This window comes from Phascolarctos cinereus, unplaced genomic scaffold, assembly GCF_003287225.1.
Source record: "Phascolarctos cinereus isolate Bilbo 61053 unplaced genomic scaffold, phaCin_HiC Scaffold_726;HRSCAF=1367, whole genome shotgun sequence".
Classification (NCBI taxonomy): Eukaryota; Metazoa; Chordata; class Mammalia; order Diprotodontia; family Phascolarctidae; genus Phascolarctos; species Phascolarctos cinereus.
This window is the reverse complement of record NW_027556098.1, coordinates 343235429-343249435: the sequence shown is the minus strand read 5'-3', so window position 1 is coordinate 343249435 and position 14007 is coordinate 343235429. Positions and strand designations below refer to the sequence as shown.

At 39.6% G+C, this 14007-nt stretch overlaps 1 long non-coding RNA gene across 1 annotated transcript in view; it reads right to left on the bottom strand.

Annotated features, from left to right (window-relative positions):
• The window catches only part of LOC110196627 (uncharacterized), a 36913-nt gene extending 29298 nt beyond the window's left edge, over nt 1–7615 (bottom strand). Inside the window, exons 1-2 of the long non-coding RNA XR_002321274.2 lie at nt 7535–7615; nt 810–966 (exon numbers count right to left, since the gene is read on the bottom strand). This is a non-coding gene — a long non-coding RNA (uncharacterized LOC110196627). The remainder of the gene's footprint in view (nt 1–809; nt 967–7534) is intronic.
• Between the last annotated feature and the right edge of the window lie 6392 nt (nt 7616–14007).

The following is a 14007-nucleotide window of genomic DNA, read 5'->3' as shown; positions in this document are numbered from 1 at the left end:
GTCAAGATCCAAAAGGATTGACAAGCCAGGGCCCTGGGATGAATCCAATAAGATGAAATAATAAATGTCAAGTCTTAAACTTGGGTATAAAAAAATCAATTTTGCCAATTATAAGATGGGGGAGGAATCGTGAGATGATAGCTGATCTGTAAAAGATCTGGGGATTTAATGGACTGCAAACTCAATATGAAGTAGCATAATGGTTCAGCAGTCAAGAAAGCTGATGTGACTGCGGGTTGCATGAAAATGGGAATGACTTGTAGGAATAGAAAGGGAACTACACTCTGCCCTCACCACATCTCCTGTGGAGTGCTGTGATCAGATCTGGCTAAAGGGCACTGGTGAACCGGAGAGTACCCACAGCAGGGCAGACAGAAGGTCATGCCTTATGAGGACTGGCTGAAAGGAACTAGACGTGTTTTGTCTAGGAAAGAGAAGGGGAGACATGATAACTGCCTTCAGGGATATACAAGACTCTCATCTGGGTATTGAATTAGACTTATTCTTTGGGGCCCTAGAAGGCAAAACCAGGAACAAAGGTGGAAGATGAAAGAGGCCATTTTGGCCTTTAGCTTGAGGTAAGGAGAAACTTCTGAACAATTAGAGTTGTCCAAAAGTAGAATGAGTGCAAGTCACTTGACCTCTCAGTGCTCTAGGGAACTCTCTAAGAAACTAAGTTTCAGAGAAGTTATCTATCTGCATTAGTAAAGGGACTTTCCTCACCTGGAAGTTCCCTACACCAATGAGATTACAAGTCAAAAAAAACCAAACCAACACATACTGCACAAATGAAGAACAGAATGGCTGACCTTGAGAAGAGCAGTTTCTCCTTCTTTGGAAGTCCTTGAGCTGAGATTGGCTGACCACTGGCCAGGTATGTTATAGTGAATATTCCTGTCATTTACAGATTCGATTAGAGGGACATTGAGGCCCCTTCTAAGTCTCCAATTAGGTGGCTCCATGGCTCTGTTTTTTAAGAGACAAAGTGCCGGTCTTAGAATCAGGAATACCATGGTTCAAAATGCAGCCCCTGACACTAACTAGCTGTTTGGCCTTACCTAAAGTCCTAGGATTATAGAGTCAGAGCTGGTGTGGGGACCTTATAGGCTAATGAGTCTAACAACCCCATTTTACAGATGAGCACAAAGAGGTTAAATGATTTGAACATAGTCACACAGATCATAAACAGTACAGGTGGCATATGAACCCAGATTTACCCAATGCTAAATTCAGTGCCCTATCCCTTACTCCACACTGTGTGCCTCAAGCAACTTCATGGGGCTTAACCTATTTAGTTCCAGAAGTTCTCAATAGGTAGTGGAATTTGAAGGAGTGGAGAGAATTCCCACTCCTGGAGGTCCTCAAGCTGCCTAAATCACAGATCCATCAAGTACTAAGTAAGGCAAGTTGAATAGTGGCAGCAACATTTTTTTTTGCTAAATTTCCATTTTAGATATTGATATTAAAAATAGGAAGGTTTACATATTGCCATTTGTGGGCTGTGATTATAACTAACCACAGCTATGTGTCATCCTGAAATTACATGGCATATTGTATGGCTTTTTTTTATTCAGTGGTAGTATACTTTTAGAGATAGAGATTTTAAATATAACTTGAGATTTTTACAGGTCGAAATGTGAAATTGCTACAAATTAGACAAGAATGAATAACAATCATTCTAATAATGGTGTGCTACATCAAAACCAACCAAACTTTAAAAATAGGGATACTAAAAATAAATTTTGCTACCATTTAAAATAAAACATTTTTAAAGAGGACAGAGAAAGCAATGAGAATAGCTTATAAAAATCAAAGAAGAGTTGGACACAACTGAATAAAATTAAGATGAGATGAATTTATAAAACTATATCCAAATATATCTATGGGTGTCGCTTGCTTTTTAGAGTAGCATCTTCCATTACGCTAGGCAACTTGACAAGGATTCTTTCTCCATCATTTAAGAACATCTAAAGCATCAAAAGTCCTAGGACTTTCATAATTCATTATTTTTTCCACCCCAGAATAATTTACATGGTTGATGTTTCTGCTGCTGGCCATTTAGCAACTGGTAAAATTTGCCCATTTTTGACCATGAAAACAAAATGACTTGAATCAGAACATTTGGGACAACCAGTTTTTCTTGTCAAGATGGTGTTATGATTTGGATCTTCTTGTTTTCTGAGAGCCTGTCTTTGTGAAACCAATTAGAAAAAAAAAACAGGTTCAAGTAGCTCAGACTTTCGACCTGACCATCCAGAAGATAGAGGGTTAAATGATAATGAGGGCTGAACTGAGGTAAAGAAATGCATTCGTCTTGGAACCCAGTCTACATGCTTTAGTGGCTACTTAGTAGTACCCTGGGTGTTTTCTTGCCTAAAAACTACTTGGTTCCTTTTCATGAACATAGATATGTAAAAGGCAAATGACCCAAAACCCAATATGTCATTACTCTCTCTCTCTCTCTCTCTCTCTCTCTCTCTCTCTCTCACACACACACACACACACACACAAACATACACACACACACACACACACACACACACACACACGTACACACCCCCCTGCATATCCAATCTGTTACCAAGTCCTGTTGCTTTTGGCTTCATAACATCTCTTATACACACCTTCTTTTTCCCACCACCCTGGGGTAAGCCCTCATCACCTCATTCTCCTACTATTACCATAGCTTGCTGGTGGGTGGGTAGATTTACTTGCTTCTCTCCTCTCTAATCCATCCTCCACACAGTTATCAATGTAATCTTCCTAAAGCGAAGGTTTAACCATGTTATACCCCCCCATCCCATAAACTCTAGTACCTCCCTATTACATCCAGGACCAAACATCTAATCCTCTGTTGGACATTCAAAGCTCTTTATCCCCTCCTCCCACCCCCCACCTTTTCAGTCTTTTTATCCCTTGCTTACCTCCATAAACTCTGAAATCCAGCCACACTGGCTTCCTTTGCTCCTCCTGGCCAAGATACTCCATCACTGACTCCATGCATTTTCCCTGGCTGTCCCCCATCCCTTGAATTCTTTCCCTCCTCACTGCTACCACCTGGCTTCCCTAGCTTCTTGCAAGTCCCACCTAAAATCCCACCTCCTACAGGAAGCCTTTTCCAGTCATCCATAATGCTAGTGCCTTCCCTCTTCAGATTATCTCCAATTTACCCTCCCTGTATCTTGTTTGTATGCATTTGTTTGCATGTCATTTCCCTTATTAGACAGCAAGCTCCTTGAGAACAGGGACTGTCTATGGCCCTTCTTTTTATTCTCAGCACTGTGCACAATGCCTGGTACATAGCAGGTGCTTGATACATCTAGACTGAGATACATGCTATGTGTGTGACCCTGAGAATCACTTAATCTACCAGCTGCAGTTTCCTCCTCTGTAATATGGGGAATAATACCTACTTCACAGTGTTTTGAGAGTCATATGAGATAATGTATTTAAATTGCTTTACAAACCTTACATTCCTATATAAATGTAAATAATTTTTTAATTCTTAAAATTACTTTTGACAACTTTTGCTTTTGAAGAAGTAAATGAATTCAAATAAGTGTCTTAGGAAAATAAATATTATGGTAAAGTGAGAAGAGATTCCCCTTAATCATCATCATCTTTGATGCAGTTTAGGGGCTCGGAGGTGCTGGGACCCCAAAATCACAATACGTGAGTCCTGCCCAAAAGAAATCGACCCAAACCTTCTTTCAGCCAGAGACAAGATTTATTAGAACATCCATCATATTGGGCAGACTCTTAAGGAGTCTGAACATTAGTAAGCTATTGGCTAGATTATAAGAATATGACCAGTGGCTAGATTATAAGAACCTGAGCATCTTAATGGAGACAAGATGGACCTTATATACAGAAAGACTGTGGGAGGGATCTAGGAGTGGCCAAATAGTCCATGAGGTAATAGAGTTACCAAGGGTGGGAAGTGGCCTGGGGCCAGCAGGGAGGCAAGACAATGGAGGGGAGATTAGGTGTAGCCACAATGAAAGACCAGTTGATGGGATTATAGCCTCAGGCAAACGCCAGAGATTTGGCTAAGGGAAAGTCCAGGGTTTTTCTTTTGTGGGGCCTAGATCCCAACCCCATCAATCATCATTATCATCATCCTTGCTAGCATTTATATAGTGCTTACTATGTGCCAAAACCAGCTAGGTAGTGCAGTGGGCCTGGAGTCATTGAAGACCTGAGTTCAACTCTGGCCTCAGACATTTATTAGCTGTGTGACTTTGGTTGAGTCACTTAACCCCATTTGCCTCAGTTTCCTCATCTGTAAAATGAGCTGGAGAAGGAAATGGCAAACCAGTACGGTATCTTTGCCAAGAAAAACCCAAACAGGGTCATGAAGAGTCAGACACTGAAATGACTGAACAAGAACAGCAAAATTATGTGCCAGGCCCTGTGCTAAGTGCTTTACAAATATTATCTCATTTGATCCTCACAACAACCCTGTGAAGTGGATGCTATTATTATCCCCATTTTTACAGCTGAGGAAATTGAGGTAGATAATGGTCAAGTGACTTGCCCAAGGACATACAACTAGTAAGTTTCCAAGGCTGAATTTGAACTCAGGTCTTTCTTGCACTAAGCCGAGCCCTCTATCCACTATGCCACTTAAATAAATGAGCAGAATAAAATAAGCAAATCTTTGGCCCCAATATAATTTTCATGAAAATTAAGTTAAAGACAGTGGACATTATAGGTCAGTCTAGAATGATGTCAATTCCCACTTTCTTTCCACATGATCCTGTGTAGGGTGAATTCTGATGATCCGATTGCCATGGCAACCTAGCAGGATGCCTTCAGCCTAAAGGGATCTGGACATTGGAAGCACAGAGGAAGACTTATTTCACTTAACACATTAGATTTATCTGAAAACGCGATGTTTGAGCTATCGAGTTTCTTTGAGTATTATGGAAGGAGAGAAGAATAGTTCCTTTGCCTACCTCCCAATTTTTTGAGGTGAATAACTAAATGTAAATTATTTTATGACTAGGCCGTTCACATCATAGCAAAGAGAAGGTTCTTGAGCAAGAAAGTCACAATTTGCTCCCTTAGAAGGCATTAATTCCATTTTAAATTGATTTTTTAAAAATTAAAAACATTTTTAAATTAAAAAATAATCCCCATAAGCTATAGAATGAACAAAAGGTAAATCTCCATGAATTTAGTTTCTATCTGATGATTGAGGGGAGGTTTTCTCAAAATTAGGAAATGAGAAAAGAATCTAAATAAACAGTATCCCAGCTCATGCGCTGGGTGCATTCGCTTAGCTAAATACGATGAGGGCATTACTGTCTAGCAGGGCACACAGTCTGATCGCTTGGGCCTGTGGCCAAAACCTTGTGGTTCAAATGCCAAGTGCCTGTAAGGAAGGTTCTACAACAGAGCTTAGCAAGCAACCCCTGGCACCCATACCAGAGGGTGGCACTCTGGCCTTCCTGTCTGACATGCCAGTCCCTGGTTTCTTCTCAACTGCTGCCTGCCACCCAGGCAAATGCAGTTTCCCCACCATCCTCTCACCATAGCTGCTTCTGCCTCAGGCTTCCCACTGTTCTTCCTCCTGCCCTCCATTTGCCTGCACATCAAGGGGGTGTTTTCACATGGAGTCATGGCAGCTGCCTGACGTGACCTTTCCACCTTTCCTGGACCTCCTCCTGCCAGGCACATTGAGGGGAGAAGCTTGCCAATTCTAGTTTTATAAAATTCAGCCCTGATTCCCCACCACCTGCCCCCCACCCCTATTCAGGAACTCTGGGCGCGTCTTGGCTCTTTGGCATTCTGGAAATTCCTCAGGCTTTGGAATAGGTGCGGACTGAAAGGGAGGGAAGAGCACAGTAGAGCCTGGTGTGAATGCCACCCCAAGGGATTATGGACATTTTGAGCACTCCTGGACTGCACCCAAAAATCCCAGGTTGCTAAGATGTTGCACCACCTGTAGGAAACAAGGCTAGCTTCTGTCATGCCTCCATTTCTTAAAGATACATTACCAGTCCAGTCTATATTTTTCTAGCCTGTAAACCAGAAAAGCAGAGGATTGTGGAAATTTGACTCTAATTCAGAGCTGTGCCTCTCTTTTTTTTTTTTGGAGCTAAGCATTTTGTCGAGACTTCTCTTATTCTTTCTGTGAGAACTTGAACCAAGCTGCCCCTCCCCCACCCCAACTCCTATGGAAGAAGCAGATGGGGAGCTTGGCCGAGTCTGGACATCCAGAACTTGGACAAATTGAAAGATCCATTTGCCAGAGTGGATTGCCAGTAATTAAAAAGCTTATCCTCCTCCTTCTTTTGCACTGTGAATTATCTAATAATCAACAGAGTATTTAATCATGCAACAAAAAGGAGGAAAAAATCTGTCCAGATGAAGGAAAACCTGTATTTGAGTTAACTTTTAGATTCTCATGAATCAAACTGACTGGTTCAGGTGGGCATATAAAGCTATTTCTTTTGAGCTGTTTTTTTTTCCCCTCCTTGCCATAAAGTGTTTATTGTTCAGTTGTTTCTGTTATGACTGACTCTTTATGACCCCATCTGGGGTTTTCTTGGCAAAGATAACTGGAGTGATTTGCCATTTGCTTCTTCAACTCATTTTACAGATTAGGAAACTGAGGCTTACAAGGTTAAGTGACTTGCCCAGGGTCACACAGCTAGTAAGTGTCTCAGGTTGCATTTGAACTCAGGTCTTCTTGACTCTAGGCCAGGCTCTCTATCTACTGTTCCCTCTAGCTTTCATAAAGTGTCCCAGTGGTAATCACTGCAAACACTATTCACAAGTTAGAGCTCAGGTTGTCAGCCCTGTGTCTCTGGTGCCACCGAGTGGTACCTCCCCACCATATGCACCTTTCCTAGTAGCTCTCTTAATTTCCTGCTTCTCTTGCATCCTTCATCTTTTCTTGGCCTCCTTTTCCTTGCTCCCTCACCTAACCCTCTGGACAGACTAAGTAGGTTACTAATATCAAATGTAAGCAGGTGGGGTTTTGAACTCTGCCTCACTGGCATATAAATGTCTGCAGACGTGAATTGTGACTTATGTTCTGACCTTTATAGAATAGTGTTGCGCCTAGGAAAGACACTGTTTTGCTAAAATTCCTTATCTAGTTGTCCCCCAAGGCACTGCTAGTTCATCTCTAGATAAAGAACCATTGGAAACCCTGTGAAACAGTTAGCAATGCTTGTTCAGAATATGCCAAAGGAGGCTAATCTAGGCACAGAATTTACAATTCCATTCCTTTCCACTCCTTTCAATTCAACAGGCACTTATATACCCAGTATTGTTTTAGGTACTGATGATATAAATCTATCTATGGATCCATCAGCAAGTAAGTATTTATTAAGTACCTACTATGTATCAGGTACTGCACCAAATGCTAGGGTTAGAGAGCAAGAAAGAACTTGCCCTCAAGGGTCTTACATTCTACCTTACCTGGGTAGATGTGCACACACACACACACACACACACACACACACACACACACACACACACACACACACACCCATTTATTTGTATATAGATGTATACTCACAGGGTTGGATCCTTCACAGGAATACCCTATCTCCTTGGTTCTGTGAAAACACAATAATCTGGTAGATGAAGCATATTCTAGAGAAAGGTGAGAGGGAAGACAAAAGGAATGATGGGGTTGAATAGAGAAGTTTCTAGATAGAATGAATCACTTTCTTTTCCTTCCCTCTTCTTGATCTTCCCTAAATTCCTTCTTCTTCCTCCCTCACGTCCCCCCCAACTCATGTCTTATTTTCTCTCTCCTCTCTTCTTCTCCTTTCCTTTCCCCCTCTGCTGACTTCTCCAGAACAGTTTTACCTCAAGGTTTGGTTACAATGTAGTAACAATATAATTGAACAATTACATTGGATGGGACCATGTTAGTTGGGGTCTGCCTGTACAGAGTTAAACGCGGCGGGCCTTCACACCAAGGTTATTTGCCTTGGAGAGTGCCAGGGCTTCTCAGATAACATTCTGCCTGCCCAAGAATTCATTTTCTTCTGTTTATTCACTTCTCTCTTCTGCGTTTATATAACTTTTAGAGTGATTTTTTTAAAAAGATAAAAGAAATCCCCACAACAAAAATCTTCCTTTTGTGTCTCAAGGAGTGGCAAGATCCACTAGACAAAATACTTAAGCAAAGTTCACTGTCAAAAAATCAGACTTGTGAGAAATAGGTCAAGAGATAATGCTGTACGGTCAGTCAGCATGGTAGGTCAAGACAACAGGTTCTAAAGTGGGGACCCTTCATTCCTTTCAGCTGCATTGAACTTTGTGGTAACTAAGCCATTAACAATAATGTCAATCTACTATGTAGACTTGGAATACGATTTTTAAAGGAAATCTTTCTATATCCCCTTGCCCTGTTTCATTGCTTCTGCAAGGTTTTGCTTCATGAAATTAATATTCATCTACCCTTTAACTTTCTCTTTTAATTTAAAACTAAAAAATTATAAGTACCACAGAATTCCAATTTTAGCAATTACTTCTGTCATTAAGAAGTGCCAGTTCAAATTGGTGCAGACATGGGTGTGGTGCAGCTGTAAGTGACTGCCACCCACACACCCAGAGCAAGAAGAAAGTGCTTTGACAGGGGGTACAGTGATTCTAAACAGGGATGAAGTGCCTGCCTAGCCCAGGGTTCACAGCAACCCCAGAGCCAGCTTGGTGCCCTTCAAAGCCCATTATAAAAAACCAGGCGAGGCCCCTGCTGGATTCCCACCCATGCTCGGGTCTCATCCATCCAAGCTGGTTAACCTGTTGTAGCTGCTGCCACTGAAAAGCACACTCCCAGTGCGCCAGTATTTTCATAGCACATTCACATTAATTAAGGAGTATGATCAGACAACTTCGGGAGAGGTTGTGAAAGCATGGCTTGAGCAGTGATATAGCCTGGTGTGGAATGGGAAAAATACCAGACATGCGAGAAGTCAGCAGAACTGGATTTCTTGGGCTTGTTTCCTTCTCTGCATAGGAGAATTTAAAATGCCAGCTTTGCCTGTTTCACACTCTGACAGAGTGCTCTCCCTCTCTCCCTCCCTCCCTTCTTTCCTCTCTCCCTCCTTTCCTTTCTCTCTGTCTCACTTTGTCTTTGTCTCTCTCTGTCTCTCTTTTTCTCTGTCTCTGTCTCTCTATCTCTATTTTTGTTTCTCTGTCTCTGCCTTTGCCTCTGCCCCCCACCTGTGTCTATCTCTCTGTCTGAAGCAAGATATGAACTTATATCTTCTGGTCAAACCCAGCATGCTGCTTTTAATATCTATGAGAATCAAATGGTGAGATGAATGTAAAATGGAAGCAAACAAATAAACTCCCAGACTAATAACCAAAGCACAAAGTGATTGTCATTCTCCATGTCCTCTCCCCTCCCTCTTTCTCCCATTTCTAAAGGAAGCCCAGGCAAGGAAAGACAGGGTAATTATCTACTGAAACCACCTTCAAATGACCGTGATCAAAACCCATAGGTCTATAGTCAGCTGACTTCTGGAATTTTCTCAAAGCTATTTCCTAACTATTCATGGTGTGATGACATATCAAGCAATTCATTTCCTATGTCTGGGACCTTTCTTAGGCCCTCTTCCTTTCTCTAGCCTGGATGAGTGCTTACATAGTCTGATAGGAATGGTTCAAACCTTCATGGTTCAAGGCCTGTAGGCCACATGAGGCCTTCTAGGTCCTCAGGTACGGCCTTTGACTGAGTCCAAGTTTTACAGAACCAATCCTTTTATTAAGGGGATTTGTTCTGTGAAGTTTGGATGCAATCAAAGGGCTGCCCTTGAGGACCTAGAGGGCCACATGTGGCCTCGGGGGGCCCAGGTTCCCTACCCCTGGAAACTTCATCATTGATCATCCCAAGAAAGAGATGGATCTCCCTTGTTTAAAATAAGAGAACAATCTGGTATTTCTATTGCTCTTTAAGGTTTACAAAGCAGTTTACATCATTATCTTCTTTGATCTTCCTTTGATAACCCTGGGAGGTGGATGTTAATTACCATTCCCATTTACATAAGCTCAAACTTAGGCTCAAAGAGGCTGACTCATCCAGGGTTACTGAGCAGTGATGGGGCATTAGATTCCAAATTATCCTGATTTTCATGGCCCATACTCTATAACACAATGTGGCTATCTTTATTTTATGACTTATCTGTATATTCTTAGGAACAGGGTGTGATTTCACAAAATTAAATGGCTGGTCATGTACACTGATCAGAACAATTGGTTGTTGTTAACCATTGTAAGCCATTTTATATAAGTGTGTATATGCATATACACATACATGTGCACACACATGCATATATATGTAGATGCAAACACTCATTCACGTGCATTTGTGTGCAGCTATACAATGTACCTATGGGTGTACATATACACAGTGTTCATTGTATTACACATACACCTGTATATATTGGGTATGTTATATTAATAGAAATAACATATCTACTAATATGGAAAGACAAACCAGCAAAGATATCTTTAAGCCAACTGTAGGAAGAGGAATGACACTTTCAGTCTGGGGAGGTCTTAGGAGATTTATAGTAATGGATTTTTTAAGCTGGAAAAGCATCAGAACCTTTAGTTCAGCAGAAACATTTAGAATTTTGGCTAAGGGAAAGAAGACTTCATATGCATATATGTTGAAGGAAATGGTAAACCACTCCAGTATCATTGCCAAGAAAGCCCTAAATGGGGTCACAAAGAGTCAGACATGACTGAAACAACTAAACAACAAAAATGCAGGTATGTATATATGCATTTATTTCACAAGTATACATATACATATATAGGCATACTCATGTATGATGTGTGTGTTTATACATATGTTGTTGCATGTGAGTATATATACATACATGTATGCATGAAACATGTGTTGTCCTCACAAAGTGGACAAATATTTGACCTATTTCATAAATAATGAATCTTACTCTATGAAGAGGGTGAGTCACAGCAATATTCAATGGTAAAAGCTGATGAACTATGTCTACCTCCATTGACCCCAGAACAAAAGGAAATTGGACTCAAATACAGCGTGAGGGATTGAGATTACACATAGGGAAGGGTTTTCTTCTGTGAGTAAAAGTGGTTTAAACACTCAAACCAATAACTGAGGAAGACTGTAGAATCTCCATTCCTAGAAATCTTTAATAAAATAAATTAGTTGTCTAATTTCTTAGAATGTTATTATGAGCTAGGCTTACCTACAAGAGAGGAATGGTCTACACAGGCTCCAAAGATCCCTTCAAAATGGCATATTGCATTAGCAGTAGAGGCTGTTCATTGGAATGTAGAAGCTCAGTGTCAGGCTGATCTACGCAGAGTTGTTTTAAGACAGGCACATTTGTGCAGGCTTTTCCTCAGTCCTATTTTTAAAAGGTTCATTTAATGTCTGGATATTTACTATATAAAAACAAATGTATTTCAGAACCAAGATCATTTAAAGTTTGAGAGCAGCTCTTATTTTGGTGTATCCAGGTAGAAAATTAAATTATAAAGCTGTCTTAATTACTTTTCGCTGTGTTCCTTGTGTTGTCTAAATATTAGCTAATTGGACCCTGCAATGATCAAACAAGGATAGTTAGGAAAAGTTTGGGGTAGAATTATTATAAAGTAGCTGAGTGGAAAAGATCATTAGAAGCCGGGCTGTATGCTGTACAGAGACAATGAAGCTTTCATTCTCAGTCCAGTTCACAGATGTGGAATTGTTTAATTGCAGGAGAATGCCTGCCAGACTGCATCACTAACTATATTTAGGGGGGAAAATTCAGAGCATGCTATTTATAGAATCCTCACAAATAGGCACCAAATTCTTATCTGCCAAAGATAACCTCTGTCATGATTTATCAAAGCAATTCTTACTATCCATTTGCTCAAAAATGGAGTGCAATTTAATCCTTTATGAATGTAACATACTTTTCAAAGCTCCTCTTTTTTGCCAATGGAAAGTCATTTGTTATACTTGTTAGACCGATTAGCTGCGTTTCTGGTGTTAAGAAAGGAATAAAAGGTATTCATTAAGTGTGGATTTCAAGATCTGAGAACCATATTTAGTATCTTGTGCAATTCACTTTCATGCTCAAAAGCTCTAAGACACTTTAACAAAATGAGTTGGAATCCAACCTGTTCTCTGAGATATTTGGAAATTCTTTTATTAACTTACATTCTCGAATTCTGCACTTTTCACAGATTTTATATGCAGATTATTTCTTTTGCAATCTGCCTTTTGTCTGGAACTATTTCATGTTTACAGACGCTAGTTTTAAGCAGAATTATTTGGAAGGGGATTGAAAACAAAAGGTATAATGAGCTGAGGTATAAGGAGCCATCTGAAGGCAAATGTTTGCATTTTCCAAATATTCTAAACACTTAGGGAGATTGCTCCCAGGGAGTGAGTTTGCTAATTTGTTTTTAGTGATTGGTAATAAAATGATATCAAAATGCTTATTAGGAGTAATAACAACAAGAAAATCAAATAGGAGGCAGGAAAGGTAAGGCTTTTTACTTAAGTGCATATAATGTTTGGCTGTCTTGGAGTGAAGGGTGGTGTGTGTGTGTGTGATCGTTTTCCATGTTGAATATTGTAAATTTGTAGGACAATGTTTAATCGCTTTTGACATCTTAGTTATTTTACTTTTCATTCTTTTTTCCCTGCCTCTATGTCTCTTATAATTAATTGTTTCACGTTTAAATTTAGGATCAAGATTTACATACAGTGTCATAAGGAAGCAAGGTACCCAAAAGACAGCTCAAAGTGAAAGCAGAATAGACTTCCTGCACAAGAATATAACTTGCCTTTATAAAGAGCAGCCTTGGGGGGAAAAAATGTTTTCTGAGCAGGGACTTCCTTTACTAACAGTTAGAAAGCTGTGCCTGAATCTTAAGGAAGAGAAATATACTGCAGAATATACTGCAAGAGAAGCAGGGATCTAAACTTCATCTTCTCAATCTTTGCCCTAAAAAAAAAAATAAACAATTAGAAGAAAAAGAAGTTAATAAAAGAAAGTAGAGCTAGAACAGAAGTTCTCAACCTGGAGACTTTTAAACTTAGTTTAAAAAACAATTTCAATAATTGTGTTTCAATAAAATTGGTTTTCTTTATAATCCTATGTATATTATTGTGTTATATATGTATATATCTTATGTATGTATATGTATATATATTGTATAACATAATCCTATGTTATTGTATATATTTAAAAAAACATCATTTGGGGAAGGGATCCATAGTCTTTGCTAGACTGCCAAAAGGGTTTATGACACCCATAAAAGGTGTTAAGATCCCTTGAGCTACAGAAAGACAGAGTGTCCCAAAAGTCTTAGTGCATATTTAAGCTCTTGGAAAACTTCACTAAAACTTTTGGGATGTGAACTAAAACTTTTTTTAAAAAATACTTTAATACTCACATTAAAACTTAATACTTTAATGCTCTCATCAAAGTCATGGAGTGCCCAGGTATATGCTGATCTAATTTGGAAGGTCTTATTGAATTATTGAATTTCTTTACCTGCTACACCTGAGGTTGGTGCATAAACTGCAATTATCTTTATGTTTTTAATACTTTTTGTGGGTGTCACAGACCCTTTTGGCAGTCTAATGAAGGTTATGGATGCCTTCCCAGAATAATGATTTTAAATGAATACAGTATAAACTTTAATAACTTAAAACTGCACTAAGTCTTTTGGAACACCCTGTACTCTATCTTTATAGCTACTGTTGGTTCCATAATAAGTATTTAAAATTTTTATATTTCCAAAATATCCCAAATGAAAAATTTGAATTTAAATATGCAAAATTTAAATATAAAATCTTAAAATAAATTTAAATATGCAAATATTGATACAGACGCAAACCACCACCATTTCCCCACTTCCCCGCCTTGATATTTAGTCATAATACATATGGAAAATCTGGGTTCAAATTTTGCTACTGTCACATACTGGCTATATACCCCTGGGTATGTCACTTTGACCTCTCAGTGCCCCAGGAAACTCTCCAAGATTTGA